Genomic DNA, 15,876 nt, shown 5'->3' on the forward strand with positions numbered 1-15,876 from the left:
TGGATGTGTGGATGGATGGATGGATGGATGCATGGATGAGTAGATGAGTGGATGGATGGATGTGTGGATGGGTAGATGAATGGATGGTTGGATGGATGAGTGGATGGATGCATATGTGGATGGGTGGATGGATGGATAGATGTGTGGATGGGTGTGTGGTTGGGGGGGTGGATGTGTGAATGGATGGATGGATGAGTGGATGGATGGGTGGGTGGATGGGTGGATGAATGGATGGTTGGATGGATGAGTGGATGGATGCATATGTGGATGGGTGGATGGATGGATAGATGTGTGGATGGATGCATGGATGGGTGGGTGGATGTCTGGATGGATGGATGCATGGATGAGTAGATGAGTGGATGGATGGATGGATGAGTGGATGGATGCATATGTGGATGGGTGGATGGATGGATAGATGTGTGGATGGGTGTGTGGTTGGGTGGGTGGATGTGTGAATGGATGGATGGATGAGTGGATGGATGGGTGGGTGGATGGGTGGATGGATGGATGGATCTATGTATGGATGGGTGGGTGGATGGATGGATGGATGGATGAGTAGATGAGTGGATGATGGATGTGTGGGTGGATGGATGTGTGGATGGATGGATGTGTGGATGGATGGATGGATGGATGGATGGGTGGATGAGTGAATGTTTGGATGGGTGGATGGATGGATGTGTGGGTGGGTGGATGGGTGGGTGGATGGATGGATGGATGGATGAGTAGATGAGTGGATGGATGAATGTGTGGATGAATGTGTGGATGGGTGGTTGAATGGATGGATGGATGACTGGATGGATGAATGGATGGATGGATGGATGGATGGATGGATGGATGGATGGATGGAGGATGGACGGACGGACGGACGGGTGGGTGGATGTGTGGATGGATGGTTGCAATTTTGGGATGAGGCCTTCTAATGGAGGGTGGGCTGCAAGCAGGGGCCCCAAGAGTGGAATAGTCACTGAGAATATCCCCTCTCCCTCTTGCCACCACTTCCATCCTTCTATCCCCACCCCCACCCCCAGTCAGTGCCTGGCCTGGAGCAACAATTTCTCCAACCCAACTCTCACAGCAGATGGACCCCCATCAGGAAGGCCCAGGGTCACTGGACCTCTCCCAGCCACACCCACACCTAAGAAATCACTGGGCACTTTCTGTCTTGCTTTGCTAACAGTTTAATGAAACAAAACTGAGACGTGGTCCCAGACCCCTCCATTCCTAACCACACCCTCATTCAAAGCAGCTTCCATTTATCTTCTTCCCAGTGTAAGGGAGGCAGGAGCAGTGTCCACCAGGGTAGATGGGACTGAGGACCCTGTGCGGTGGAGGAGCAGGGGAGAGTTGGGTGTTGGAAAGAGTTGAGAGCAGAGAGACTGGAGCAAGAAAGGAGCCGCATTCTAGGGAGCTGGGCGGGCTCTTCCCCACCTCCATCTCTGGATTATATTGGCTACAGTCAACTTTCTGAACTGTGAACAGAATTGCCCAGTGGAACTTTCCAGGACGATGGACTGTGTCTCTGTACCTACTGTCCAATGCATGTCGCTTGTGAGCCTGAGGACATGAGTTTTCACTTAATTCACTCTTAGTTAAGTTGTGTGTACATGGCCCCATGTGACGTGTGGCTCCCAGGGCCCCACATCAGCAGACCGTGGTCCAGGCTGGGGGGCAGGAGTGAACCACCACTTTCCTAGAGAAGGACACATCCTGGCGCTGGGCACAGGACCACCTCTCACCTTTTCTTGGTGTCTGGCCCCAGGGGAAACTGAGTTTGATGGTGCAGGTAGGAGACCTGAGGTAATGAAGCCACTGACTGTCCAAACCAGGGGAAGGAGTGCTGGGAGAGGACATCTGTCTCATTCTTGGGGTTTGGGGGAGAAGGCTGGGGAGGGAGGCTGAGCCTCTGGAGGAGCCTAGAAAGTGGCCTCCTGGAAACAGTCCCACCCGGGGCAGGGCAGTAACCACAGGGTCTCCCCGGCTCAGCCACCCAGCTCTGCCAGCAGATGGAGCCCCTGAAGCTTTCAGAGCCTTGGAACCCAGGAAGGACCAGGAAGCTCCCCCCACCACGGTCAAGGACACACAGAAATCCTTGAGGCTGCTTTGCACACAGTTTAATAGGACAGCAGTAGCGGGTAGGAGGCAAGGTCCCTGGCACTTCTTACCCAACCTGCCCACTGTCAGGGAGACACCAGCCTCCGAGCCCCTCCTCGGCCTCCTGGGCCCCAAAGTCAGAGAAGGACAGGGCACTGAGGAGACGGTGTTGCTGAACAGGGGGAAGCAGTGGGGGTGCCTGGTTCCTCTGCCCACACAGGCCCATCAAGGCTCCAAGGGGATGTGCTGGTGGATCCAGGACGAGTAGGTTGTCACCTGGGTATAGACCCCAGGATAATCGATGTGCCCAGAGGCTGCACCCCAGCTCAGCACTCCAACTTGGATCCACATGTCCAGCCAGTAACAGACCAGGGGACCCCCGGTGTCACCCTGTAAAGGGTGATCACAGGTCAGTTGGCCACAGAGTGCCACGGTGGTCCCACTGCCATGCCCAGAAGCCCTGAACCGCAGCAGAGGGCGGGGCCTGGGTCTCACCTGGAGGGAGCCCCTTCCCTTCCTCCCTGCACACAGTATGTCCTCCCTGATGGTGCTGCCTTTGCCTCCAGCAGGTGGGTCCTGGTGTTAGATCTTCTCGCAGACCCGGTTGCTCACGATGGGGACCTCTGCCTCCTGCAGGCAGCGGGCCGGGGACGGTGGTGCTGCAGGAGGGGAGGGTGAGTGTGGGCTGCTCTGGGGCCTCGTGCCCCTCCAGCCGGCCCCAAGTCACGCGTCTGGGCCTCACCTCTCAGACTCAAACATCATACCATAGCTTTGATGGAAAAAGGAAGGGAGTCATGGCCAATTCAGTGTCATGTGTCTGAAAGCTAGACCATGACAGTAAAGGCCAGGCTTGAATAAACAGGAGAAAAGCCATCTGGAAAAAATAGCCACAGCAAAGAACCTGCCGTGTCAGACTGACCGTCGTGGGGTCAGTTTTCCGAGGGTATTGCTGCTTGAGTAATAGCCAGGAAGCAGAGCTGCAATATTCTGGCAGTCAGGAGAGTGGGGCTACGCCAGGGGAAGGGCCCCTCAAAGCCAGACCCCGTGAAAGAGCTGGGACTGGCTTTGGGGGACCTTTGGGGTCCGGAGCCATGCAGTTCCCTGGCGTCTGATAATCACCACACGGGGCCATGCGGGAGGAGGAGTCACACCCTCCCACACATCCTGCAGGTCCTGGTTTTGGGGGGTTGCCCCATGGCCAGCAACACCAGCCCTGGAGCCAGGAGCCGGGGTGGGGAGCGAGCCTCTCCCAGGACCACTGTGTGATCATGAGCCCGTGCCTCAGTTTCCCCATCTTAACCGTCAGTGGGCACACAGCCTCGGTAAATAGGGACAGGCAAGGGAAGCGAGGGGATCTATTCTCCCCCAGCAGTTTTTACTGGCAAAACACAGGAATAAAGCCCCTCCCCCGAGACTGAGTCCTGAGCGACTGGCTTCCCCAGCTGCAAACAGAATGCCCACTTGCTCTTGGGATGTTGTCCAAGTTTAAACAAGAGTGTTTTCAGACGCGTCCCAGAGCCCAGTTGGGGGCAGGTGGCCCGTAATCCTGTGGTACATCTGTGACCCGGTCATGTCCCCCCACCCCCCCTCCTGCAACTGAGGCTGTCGGCCATGTGGTCCCCACGCACCGCACCCACAACCTCTTCCTTGTCCATCCTCAGGTCCCCCAATCTTACCATGGACCCCAAAGGTGCCCCAGCCAGTCACCCAGCACTTCATTCCAGGGATGAGCACCAGTGAATCGGGAGCAAGGGTGACCGGGCTCACGAGCCCAGAGAGCGTCACAGGGTTGTCCAGTCTCAGCAGGGCAATGTCCGCGCCCCCCATGGCGGACAGGCTCAGGGTAAACTTGGGGTGGCGGATGATCTCGGCCACCTGTGCAGCTGGTCGTGGTCATAGAGTCTCAGCGGCCCGAACTGGACCCTGTATTTCTGTGGCTCCAGCACATCCCTGGGAGAGAGAGGCCCAGGAGCTTCTCAAGGAGGCTGAGTGGAGGCAGGCACCTGGTCCCCCCAACCCCCAGCAGCAAGACTGTCTCTAGGGGCTCAGAGCCTGAAGGCTCCCCCTGACAGCTTCAGAGCTGCGTGAACCCCAGGTCTCCTGCACCCGGCCCAGGACGCTGTCCTCTCACATTGTGTTGCTCCCTGGCTTGCTCCCCTCCCACCCACCCCCAAGGGGGCAGCCACGTGAATCACTCACGGTCCAGCACAGTGGGCAGTGGGCAGCACCCACTGGGGGTGGATGAGGAAGCCCCCGACATTCATGCTGCCACTGGGCACGCTCTTTGTTGAAGACCCGCAGGCTGACCTGCCACAGCCACTTCCCAGCAGGGACATCGTGCTCCCCCACAATGCTCACAGCTCAGTCCCCAGGCGAGGATCTGGGGAAGCACAATGAGGAGCCCTCAGGGACCCAGATGCCCCTGCCTGGAGCTCAGCACAGCCTCCCACCTTGTCTCTCCCACAGGCCATCCTCATGTGGAGGTCAGCACCCTGTCCCACCCCAGGGCAGGGCAGGCTCGCGATCACCAGTGGGTTTCAGGACAGCAGGGTTATTGCTTGGGGCTAGGACTCACCTGGGGTCATGGGCACAGAGCCCCCCAGGCAGGGGAGGGTCAGGAACATCAGCCACAGCATCTGCGTGGGGAGAGGGGAGGGCTGGAGTCAGGAGACCAGGGCCAGGACCTCCGGGTCTAGGAGTGGAGAGGGCAGGGGTCTGAGCGGGGTCCTTACTACTCCAGGTCCTCTGCTGTCTGCTCCTGGGGCCTCTGAGCCCCTTTATCCTCCCCGCCTAGGAAGTAGGTGGGGTGAGAGCTGGGGGTCTCCAGGGCAGGGTTTCCCCGCATGAGTGGTCAGCACATCAGCATTTGCAGAGAACACATTGTGGCTGACCAGGGATGGGTGCTGGGAACACAGTGGACAAAGTAGACAAATGCCCGTCCTGGGGCGAATCACATACCTCCAGGGCGGTGAGTGCAGTGAAGACAGGAGATGCTCCCCGGTCAGGAAAGGCCTGTCCTAGGAGCCTCGTCAGAGTGCAGACCCGAAGGATAAGGGCTGAGCCGGGGTCCCCAGCCCCAGGTCCTGGGTCCACACCTCCCCTCTGGACACACCTGGGAAGGAGGGCAGCCCCCGTGGGACCACCAACTCCCCCAGGCAGACCCACAAGAGTTCTGGGAACCTGGCCTGCGCCGGCGAGGGCTGGGGTGCAGCGACCTCAGTGGGGACCCAGTGTGGCCCCCACAGAGCCCTCCTCCCTCCTGCCGGGACTGGACACCCCCTCGGCCAGCGTGGGGAGAAGGCTTCCCAGTCTGAGTGCTGGGATCTGGCTGAGGTTTCTGAGGTGAGGGTGCTGTGTCTGGGGAAGGGTCCGGTCGTCTCAACCCCGGGTGGGTCCCTGCTCCGTACTGAAGCCTGCAAGGTGAGGGATGAGAGGGCAGGAGGGTGCTCTCAGGTGCCAGAAGCTGTCCCCCACGCTGTCCCTGCAGTACCCGCAGGGCTGCCACTGACTCCCACTGACCCCCACAGCTGACCCCCCACCTCCTCTGCCCTCAGCAGCCCGGCTCCCAGCACCCTGCTCCCTGCCCCCGCCTCGGCTCAGCCGGCTCATGTGGCCACACCCACACCGGGGAGACGGGAAAGCGGCCCTGCATGGATCCCTAAGAAGGGGTTTCCCAACCTCGAGGGGGAGCTGGACAATGGGCCCCCGCCTGGTGGCTAAGCCCAGGACAGTCCTGCTGCAGACCTGGGGGCTATCTCTTTTCAGACCCCCAAATCCCCAGTGCAGGGAGGGGTGCCCAGGAGGCCCCAACACGTTGTGGACACAGAGGTCTCGGGGCTTCTCTAGGCCCTTGTGTCCTGTTTATTGGCTACGAATGAATCAGAAACATGAAAGCTGTGGGCTCTTTTAAAATTCTTTCCATTTAATGTTTATTTGTTGCCTTTTTTTTTTTTTTTTTTAAGGTGGCGGGGGGTTGGGGGTTGGCGGGAAGGAGGCAAGCTGAGATTTCTGGGAGCTGAGCAGTCCGGGGCAGGACAGGGAGCAGCCTGTTGGCCCTGATAAGGGACTTCGCGCTGGAGCTCTGGTCATTCTGGACTATGACAGAGAGCTGCGTGGGGTGCAGGGCTGGCTGTCACATCACTGTAGCAGCCAGAAAATGCAGAGGTGCCTGAGAGGACCCCTGTTTTCCCAGTGAAGTTGTCCTTGAGGGGGGAAGCCACCCCCACAGGAGGACCTTAGGGGGCCAAGGCTTACAGGACATGTTTTCAGAATGAACCAGGGACATTTTGACTCGTCACATGGGACTTTTAACATCCAGAAAAGGAGCTGGTGAAAGGGAGGAAATGGTCTGTGGCACCAGCCAGCCACACTGTCCAGGAGCGGAGGGGGCTCTGCAGAACAGTGGGAGGAGGACCCCATGGGCATCCCCTCCGGATCCCATGCCTCAGCCGTGGCTTAAGTGGGGCTGGAGGGAAGCAGGCAGGAAGGAGGAGAGAAGGGAGGGGAGTCTGGGGCTGAGAACAGCACCCCATCCCAGCTGACGTTCTTTCGGGGAGAGAAGCACAGAAATCTGCCCCTGGAACCCTTCCCTCTCCTCTCTGCCTGGCCTGGAGATGCCAGCACCAGGGACCCCAGCAGGCGGGCCTGGCCGGCCGACTCCCTGAGCCCCAAATGCACGACAGTCAAGCATGGATGCGCAGGCTTGGAAGGTTTTCCCACCACGTTTAATAAGAATCTAATTCCAGCAGGATTCCTGGGCTTTCCCCACTCTGTACTCCCCACTGGGGGCCTCGCCCCTGTTTCCCTGCCCCCCACAGGGAAAACAGGGTGCTGAGACAAGAGGATGGGGCGCCCAACCATTCTAGGGTCTGAGGAACAGCGGGACATGCCGGCAGATCCAGGACATGTAGCTCATGACGCGGGTGTACACCCCAGGGAAATCGCGGTGACCACACCCTTGGCCCCAGCTCACGATCCCCACCTGGATCCAGGTGCAATTTCAGCGGCACACCAGGGGGCCCCCAGAGTCCATCTGTGGGGAGAGAAGGCCCTCAGCGAGAGCTTCCCTTGTCCCCATGGCTAAGGGACAGGCAGGTCCCATCCTCCTGGGCTAGAAGGGGACAGAGGAAGTGGCCAGGGCCGCCTGGGGCCTCACCTGTCAGGAGTCCCGGCCCTCGCTCCCAGCACACAGCATGTCGCCCTTAATGACCTGATCGGTGCTGTCCCAAGTTCTGATAGCAGTGATTACACTCCCTGTTCCCCACGATAGGAACCTCCACCTCCTGCAGGTGGTAGGGTGGGGGCAGCGGCACTGTGGGCAACGGGAGCAGCTGCGTGAGAACCGGGGCTCCTCTTCCCACCACACAGATACTCCTTCCACTTTGTGCTGGGCCTTCCCCTGCCCATCAGGGCACCCCCCACTGCAGGGCTGGGGTCCAGCACCAGACCTGGTACTGTTTCCCACATCCACCATGCTCAGGGTCGGCCACACAGCACCTAAAGGTCTGGGTGCCCATCCAGCTCCAGGATGTGGGACCCCCTCGCCAGAGTCCGGGCTCCTGTGCCCATGTCCGCAGCAGAACCCACAGGCCCCCTGGGAAAATTCTGCCTCAGCAGCAGAGGAGATGGGACCTTGGTGGGTCACCCAAACTAGGGAGCCTGGATTTCTTCCCACATGGCATGAGGGCCCCCGTCTGCCCTCCAACCTTGGTGGCCAGAGTCCAGGTGGGATCCGGCAGGGAAACTTGCCTGCCCAGAGCAAGTTCCCAGTTCCTGAGATGTGTTCCAGAAACTTCCCATCCAAAACCCTGGCATCACACCCCACCTACCCCGGGATCCCAGAAGGTGCATGCGGTGAGCCACTTTCCATAAAGGCCCAGCACCCCCAGCCTCTCATCCTTCCTAGTCTCCCTAATGCCTACAGTTGTCCGCGATGTTACCCCAGCCGGTTATCCAGCACATCTTCCTCCAGGGGACCCTCAGGGAGGCCGCCGGGAGGGAGACCAGGTTCACATCCTTAGAGAGCGTCAGGGGGTTCTCCAGTCTCAGCAGGGCAATGTCTGCGCCCCCCATGGCGGACAGGCTCACGTTGAACTTGGGGTGGCGGATGATCTCAGCCACGCTGTGCAGCTGGTCGTGGTCATAGAGTCTCAGCTGCCCGACCTGGATCCTGAAGGCACAAGCCTCCAGGTCGTCCCTGGGGGAGAGGGGAGCCGGGGCTTCTCAGGGCAGGCTGGGGGGCACGCAGAGCCGGGGAGGGCTCCGGAAGCCCGCCTCCCGCAGAAGGGCCCTGCTCACGCACGCAGTACGTGCACACACACACGCACACACACACACACACCCAGCCATGGGGATGGGGACGGCACGACTCACGGCTCAACGCAGTGGGCAGCGGTCAGCACCCACTGGGGGTGGATGAGGGAGCCCCCACAGATGTGCTGCCACAGGCCATGATTCATACTGTAGAACCTCAGGCTGACCTGCCACGGATACCTCCTGGCTGAGACAGCGCAGCCCCCCACTATGCCCACCAGCTCACGCCCTGGGCCAGAGTCTGCAGAAACAAGTTGAGGGGCCATCAGGGGCCCAGACAATGACCTTCCCAGAGCTCAGGAAGGGACAAGGGAAGTTTTTCCCTAAGGAACAGTCCCCATTCCCCCTGGCTGAGTCCCGGGAGCCCTGAGCACGTTGGAGGGGATCAGGACTCACCAGGGGTCACGGGCACAGAGCCCCCCAGCCAGGGGAGGGTCAGAAACAGCAACCACAGCATCTGCAGGGGCCTAGGGGCAGAGAGCTCAGACCCCAGCACCAGCTTTCTCCACGGCAGTTCCTTCCCGGGCCGCCCCTCCAGGGCCCCCATTTATCCTAATAACACAGAAAGTGGCCAGAGCAGGCCAGCCTTCTCAGGGGGACACGCTGCGGCCCAACAGGCCTTCTTCCGTGGGACCGGTGGTCACAGCCTTGCCGTCCTCTGCCAGGAGGGCCGGGCTGGACCCTGGGCAGGCAAAGGAGGAAATCTGTCGGGGCCACACTTTGGGAGTGGGTCCCATCACGAAGGGCACGGTTGTGAACTTGATGTCTGCAGTGAGGAATTTGGTGGAAAGGGGCCTGACCCAGCTGCTGTCTCAGGGAAGGGACTTTAGGCTGAGGCAGAGATGAAGTTGAAGCCATTCTGCCTTCGGGCTTGGGGGCTGTTCCGCTAGCCCACGGTCCTGCTCTCTGGGCCCCAGTCACTCGTGGCAGTGGGGGTGTTCTGAGCAGACTGGCATGCTCCACACCCTGTTTCCCACCGGACATCTCAGGACCAGGATGGACAGGATTCCTGGAACCCCTTCCATGGGAATTGCTCCGCTCTGTCTGGGATTCATGGACAGTGCCCCAGCCGGCCCTGAACTTCCTACTGAGTTGTACTTTATCTTTCTTGCATGCAGAGTGTCTTGGCCTCCCGTGCTCACCCAAGAGAGGGGAAATGAGGGGGGTGTCCAGGGCCTGGGGTTCTCAGGCTGCCAGGAAACTTGTCCGAGACCCCCTGGGAGACCCATTCTATGCTGGCCTCAGCCACTCCCTGAGGCCCCCACTGTGTCGCGAGAAGAGATTAGGTGATGGGGCAATGACCCCAGGCCCCCGGCCCAGCCCAGGTTGCACTGCAGCTGAGCCAGGGAGCCCCCTACCCCAGGGAGGACAGGGAGATACCAGGAGGCCCACACGGCCCAGAAGAAAGGATGAGAACCCCAGTCCCAGCCTCAGAGCAGGAGACAGGAGCCCCGTTCTTTTCTGCTCGTGCTGGCTTTAGACAAGCAGGGTCAAGGTGTGCAGCATGGTGTGGGGCACTGGGGAGTCCCAGGGCAGGGAGGGTACTGGGGTGATGGGCCCACTCCTGTCCTCTGTCAGGCCCTAGATCTCCGCTCCCTTTAGCAGGGCCCCCCAGAACAGGGCAGGAGGCACTGGAAAGGGCCTTGGGCCTCATTGCCAGCAGATGCCCGGGGTGGGGAGGTGGGGGACCTGCCATGGGTGCAGCCGGATGCAAAGCCTAGAAATGCAAAAAAGGTCTTCCCTCAGAATGAAGGCATCTTTTGAGGAGACCCTGCCTGCCTGGATAGTTCCAGTTTGAGCCCCAGGGGACACATGTAATGATTCAATGTGAGAATATGCAAAAGTGCAGCCGTGGAGGAGGCCATGGTTCTGGTCATGGGTGGTCACCCCTGGCACGCTCCTGTCCTCTCCAAAAGGCTGAGGGAGGCCAGGGGCCATGCATGGGTCAGCAGGCAAGCACAGGGACGCATGCATGCATGCATGTGCACGCCGTTCTGCGTGTCGTTCGAGGTGAACAAAAATCACTTAGAACAGAGCAAACCTCCCTTTAAGAGCCACATTTTAAGTATATCCTCAGGAATAGGATTGCAAACCTTTGCCGCCCTTTGAAACAGTTTAGATAAAACTCTTAAAGGAAAATGTTGCAAGAGAGATATTCAGTCAAAGAAATCAAGTATCCTGATAAAGATTACTGTTATCTTTTTTTGAAAGATCGTATCAAAGACAAAGAGAATATAGATCCACGGTAACTCAGGATCAACAGTCCAAATGATATCGACCAGGTGACAGAATTAGGAAAGTCAGGGCGCCTGGGTGGCTCAGTCGGTTAAGCGTCTGCCTTCGGCTCAGGTCATGATCCCAGGGTCCTGGGATCGAGTCCCGCATCGGGCTCCCTGCTCCTTGGGAGCCTGTTTCTCCCTCTGCTTCTCTCTCTCTCTCTCTCTCTCTCTGTCTCTCATGAATAAATAAATAAAAATCTTAAAAAAAAAAAAAAAGAATTAGGAAAGTCAGACCAGGAGGCAGAAGGTGCAGACTCGGTCTTGCCTTCCTGTGGACACCTGTTCTAGAAGACAGGCAAGAAAGGGAAAAAAAGAAACAGGGATAGTTGAACAATATAAATAATAAATTAAGGTAGTAGGAATCAGTCTGAGTATATTGGCGATTGTAATAAACACAGAGCGAGCGAACTTAGTGGTAAAAACACCCATATCGAAAGTGGCTATAAAACACATCCCGATATATGCTGCTTACAAGACAGAAGCAAAAGTTAAAGGGAAAAGGGTAGAAAAAGATATCGCAGGCAAATGCTAGGCAAAACATAGCATGATTCAGGGCGCCTGGGTGGCTCAGTTGGTTAAGCGACTGCCTTCGGCTCAGGTCATGATCCTGGAGTCCCAGGATTGAGTCCCGCATCGGGCTCCCTGCTCGGCAGGGAGTCTGCTTCTCCCTCTGACCCTCCTCCCTCTCATGCTCTCTATCTCATTCTCTCTCTCAAATAAATAAATAAAATCTTTTAAAAAAACCAAACAAACAAACAAAAAAAAACATAGCATGATTCATTAAAAAGTGCTTTTGATAAGTTGGATTTTGTCAAAATTAAAAACATGCTCATCAAAAAACAAAGGAAACAGAAGAGCAGGGAAGTTGCAGGCGGGGAGAAAACATTTGCAGAAGATAAAATACTTGTACCCAGAATGTATAAGGAATTGTCCAAATTCCATAATGAGAAAACAAAAATCCAAGTAAAGAAATCCTAAAAAGATTTATTTTTTTAAAAGATTTATTTATTTATTTGAGAGAGCGAGAATGAGAGAGAGAGAGAGTACATGAGAGGGGGGAGGGTTAGAGGGAGAAGCAGGCTCCTCACCGAGCAGGGAGCCTGATGCGGGACTCGATCCCGGGACTCCAGGATCATGACCTGAGCTGAAGGCAGTTGCTTAACCAACTGAGCCACCCAGGTGCCCCTCCTGAAAAAATTTAAACACTTCACAGAAGGAGCCACCTGAATGGCAAACAGTCATGTGAAAAAGTACTCGACGTCATTCGTCATTAGGAAAATGCAAATTAAGACAAATGCACACCTATGAAAACAGTATTTCAAAAAGCTGAGGGGCGCCTGGGTGGCTCAGTTGTTAAGCGTCTGCCTTCGGCTCAGGTCATGATTCCAGGGTCCTGGGATCAAGCCCCACATCGGGCTCCCTGCTCAGCGGGAAACCTGCTTCTCCCTCTCCCACTCCCCCTGCTTGTGTTCCCTCTCTCGCTCTCTCTCTGTCAAATGAATAAATAAAATCTTTAAAAAAAAAAAAAAAAAGCTGATAAAGCCAAAGGCCGGTGAGGACGAAGTTAAACAGGGACGTACCATGAGCGAGGGAGATGAAAGCTTGCATTCACAGAGAAACCTGGATGCAAACATGTAGACTGGCTTTATGCAAGATCATCTAAAACCTGCAATAGCACAAACATCCTGCAAGAGGGAAATTCGTGTAACAACAACAAAAACCTCTTCAAATTAGAAAGAAACAAAACATAGGTAAACAATCAGTGCATCCACGCAATGGAAGGAACAGAGTAAGTCAGGGCAGCTGTGATATGAGTAAGCCTCGAATGCATGTTAAGTGAGGAGCGCAGACTGCAAACGCTGTGTGGTCCCATGTACATGACATTCTGGAAAAGGTAAAATTATAGGCCAGAAAACACGTCATCAGCTGCCAGAGGCCAGGGGGACAGAGGACTCGACAATGAAGGGGCACAAGGGAAGTCTGAAGTGAGGTGATTATTCTCTGACTGTGTGCATTTGTCCGAACTCATAGATCCGCACAGTAAAATGGCTGAATTTTACTGATGTAGATTATACCTCTGTAAACCTGACCCGACAGAGGGAGCATAGAAATAATAATTGTGGAAATCATCATGAAAAATAGGACCATTTAAAAAATCTTATTTAAAAAAAAAAAAAAAGCACCAGGCATGGATATTTTAAAGATGGGTTCTATCAAAATTTTAAGCCATTTATCAGCCCAGCTTTAAACAAGATCTTCCCCCCAAAAGAGGGAAAGTGTGAAACCCACACACCTTCTCCTAAGAAGGCACTGACTGACACTGACGTCACCACCAGACCAGACCAGTCATTATAAGAAAGGAAAATATAGGGGCACCTGGGGGGCTCCGTCGGTTAAGCCTCCAACTCTTGATCTCAGCTCAGGTCTCGATCTCAGGGTCATGAGTTTGAGACCTGCATTGAGCTCCGTGCTGGGCATAGAGCCTACTTAAAAAAAAAAAAAGGAAAATACACACATCAAGTTCCAGAAATTAACAGTTCACACCCACCCCAGTCTACAAGGGATGATACACTGTGACCCAACGGGGTGCATCACAAAACTCCAGTTTGGTTTATCATTAGAAAATCCATAAATGCAAGTCACCCAGAGACAGACTCAGAAATCTCATGATCATCTCAATAAGCAATTCAACATTGATTCATTATGTAAAAGAATAAATCTCTTAGTAAAGAGCATGAGAAGGAATTTCCTTTACGTTAGTAAAGCACGTCGATAAAAATAAGAGCCTAGGGGAGATGCCCCAAATGGATAATGATTCGAAGTATCTTCTATACGTGTCTTCACTTTTATTTAATATTGCATTGAAGTTGTAGCTAGTGTAACAAAAGATGGAAAAGAAAAAAAAAGTCTGTGGCATTTTTATGTACCACCAGCAAACCCCTGGCAATTCTATTGAGAAGATGGCATTTTCTTATCTGTAGGAGTCATCTGTTCAAAGGGGTGCAAGAATTCTAAAAAGGAATTATAAAAATTATTAGGATGTTTTTTCTAATTTTTTATCATGGTAAAATACATATAACATAATATATATCTTAGAGCCCCCTGGGTGGCTCAGACAGTTGAGCATCGGACTCTTGATTTAGGCTCAGGTCGTGATCTCAGGGTCCTGGGATCGAGCCCCACGTGCGGTGCTGAGCTCAGTCAGGGGTCTGCTTAGGATTCTCCCTCTGCCCCTCCCCGCCCTTTCTCTCTCTCAAATAAATAAATCTTTAAAATATATATATTAAACATTTTAAGCTCACAGTTCAGTGGCACTAGATCTATTCCTAATGTACAACCATCACCACCATCCACCTCCAGAACTTTTTTTTTTTTTTAAGATTTTATTTATTTTTTTGACAGACAGAGACACAGCGAGAGAGGGAACACAAGCAGGGGGAGTGGGAGAGGGAGAAGCAGGCTTCCCGCGGAGCAGGGAGCCCGATGCGGGGCTTGATCCCAGGACCCTGGGATCATGACCTGAGCTGAAGGCAGACGCTTAATGACTGAGCCACCCAGGCACCCCCAGAACTTTTTCATCTCACAAATTGAAGCTCTGTCTGCATTAAACAGCTCTCCCCCCCGGTGCCTGCCCCCCCATCTACTTTCCACGTCTGTGGATTTGATGACTCCAGGGACCTCGGAGAAGTGGGATTGTGCAGCATCTGTCCCCTTATGTCTATGCCTGGTTCATTTCGTGTTGAAATTAGAATAGTCTCGTCCTCCAGGCTCATCATGTTGGAGCAGGTGTCAGAACCCCCCTTCTCCAGGCTGGATCACTGTCCCCTGCGTGGACAGACCACGTTGCATATACCATTCACCTGGCATTGGGCACTCACTTGCTCCCACCTTTCAGCACCTGTGAACACACTGCTATGAACATCGGGGAGCTCCTAGGACAGACTTTTGAAGAGACCTAAACTGATGGAGAGATATGCCATGCACAGAAGGACAGTGTGTCATGGAGACGTTAATAGCTCTAGAGTCAACGTGATTCCGATGTAAATCCTAAGGGGGCCTTTTCTTTTTTTCTTTTTTAAGATTTTATTTATTTGAGAGAGAGAATGAGAGACAGAGAGCATGAGAGGGAGGAGGGTCAGAGGGAGAAGCAGACCCCCCGCTGAGCAGGGAGCCCGATGCGGGGCTCGATCCAGGGACTCCAGGATCATGACCTGAGCCGAAGGCAGTCGCCCAACCGAGCCACCCAGGCGCCCCAATAAGGGGGTCTTTTCATTGACATTGATGAAATCTCTTAGAAGTAATACAGAATGCTACGGGGCTACCAATAACATGGGTAGTTCTGAGGAAGAACGGGAGGGAGGGATGCTCTTACTACAAACCAGGACTTACCGTGACGACCGTCTGATTAACTCTGGGTGGTGTCCACACTGGGCTAAGCGTCACGGGGATCGCTAGCTGGGTTCTAAGTTGGCACCATGGCACTGTGATGCTGAGCACATCGTTTTATCCCTCCAAGCATCCGTTTCCCCCACCAGAAGCTTGACAGATCTGAGTTTCTCCCTGTCCTGGGACCAGTGCTCATTATCAGACTTCCAGTCAATCAAAAAACATTTACTGAGGGGCGCCTGGGTGGCTCAGTTGGTTGAGCGGCTGCCTTCAGCTCAGGTCATGGTCCTGGAGTCCCGGGATCGAGTCCCGCATCGGGCTCCCTGCTCGGCAGGGAGCCTGCTTCTCCCTCTGACCCCCCCCCCATGTTCTCTCTCTGTCCTTCTATCAAATAGATAAAATCTTTAAAAACAAAAACAAAAACCATTTACTGAGCCCAGCACTGTGCCAGTCACAGGGCCATGAGAACACAACGAATAAAAGGGACAGAGGGTCTGCTCTAGTCTGGGTTGGAGAATAAGATCATTGAAAATAGTGCTAAACACAATGAAGAAACAAAGCAGGGAACAAATGGGGCATGGGTAAATTGGGCTCCGTCTCAGGGAAGGCATCTCTGAAGAGTTGGCATCTGGCAGGTACCTGGAAGATTGTAAGGAACCCCATCCTTGTCCCAGAGTGGGGAGCCCCTGCTTCCCCATCTCCCTTCTCTCCTCCTATTTGGGGTCACCAATTGTCCTTAAGACAAAAGGACACCCTTGGGGACAGAAGGCTTACACCTGGGGGTGAGGACATCTGTCTTCCCTCCGAG

At 54.9% G+C, this 15,876-nt stretch overlaps 1 pseudogene; it reads right to left on the reverse strand.

Annotated features, from left to right (window-relative positions):
* Window positions 1–6,952: 6,952 nt before the first annotated feature.
* On the reverse strand, window positions 6,953–8,860 carry LOC118021921 (annotated as a pseudogene).
* Window positions 8,861–15,876: the final 7,016 nt, after the last annotated feature.

This window comes from Mirounga leonina, unplaced genomic scaffold (genome assembly GCF_011800145.1).
Source record: "Mirounga leonina isolate KUSES-001 unplaced genomic scaffold, KU_Mleo_1.0 Mir_175, whole genome shotgun sequence".
NCBI lineage: Eukaryota > Metazoa > Chordata > Mammalia > Carnivora > Phocidae > Mirounga > Mirounga leonina.